Here is a 963-nt window from a genome sequence, read left to right on the forward strand (position 1 = left end):
ATTCCCCAGCCTCTCTCCCTCCTGGTGCCGGCTCTGCCTGGGGCCAGGCCGGGTGGAGGGGATCCAGCCCCACTCCCCCCCGGCTCGACATTAGGGACCCCCAACTGTGCTGAGAGCCCCCTGCTCCCGTGGCCGGCACTGGAGGTGGGGATGCAGGGGGGTTTGGTTGCCCGGACCCCCTCGGGAGCCCACGAGCATGGCTGATATTGTCTCCACAGCAGCGGGATGCACGGGGGTGCAGGGGTGACTCATGGAGGGGGGATGTGATTCACAGCCCTGGCTCCCCGGGCAGGATGCGGCCCCGCGCGCGCAGCTCGCCCTGTGCCAGCTCCGGACCGCAGGCATTGTCCTCTGTGGGGTGGAAGCGGATTGCTGCCTGCAGCGGGATGGGATGAGGCTGCTGCTCTTCCCTGAGGTCCCCCAGCACCCTTGGATGCCAGCACAGCTTTCCCAGCCCCTAGGAAAGGTCCCTCCTGCATCCCGGATCTCTCCAAGTGTTCTCGTTGTGCTTGGGCTGTGTCCTCGTTGCTTCTCGCTGCACCAGCGGTGAAAAACGCTGGTACCTTCCTTTGCAGTGTATCCAGGAGAGTAGGTTGCCCATCAAATCTCTGTCAAACCCCTCACATGGGACCAGCTCATCTGGTCTCACCTCAGTGGGGTCGGGTGAGCACCATGAGTGATGCCACATGCCGGGAACAAGCAGCTCATGTGCTGTCGTAGGGCCATCCAGCTGATCCAGGTTGTTCTCCTTCCTGAGGGACACAACCTGAGCCAGTTGTTTCTCTGGTCACTGCCAGGGATGGAGGGAAACCAGGAGCAGCCAGAGCAGGGGAAGGGTTTGCAACTGCATTTTGGGAAGACAGAGAAGAAACAGGCACCACGGTGCTGCCCCAGCCCTGCCAGCATCCACAGCAAGGGAGCCAGGAATGAGGCAGGATGGGCAGAGGCAGGAGATCCTCCCCG

This window comes from Chaetura pelagica, unplaced genomic scaffold, assembly GCF_000747805.2.
Source record: "Chaetura pelagica isolate M959 unplaced genomic scaffold, ChaPel_1.0 scaffold275, whole genome shotgun sequence".
Lineage (NCBI taxonomy): Eukaryota > Metazoa > Chordata > Aves > Apodiformes > Apodidae > Chaetura > Chaetura pelagica.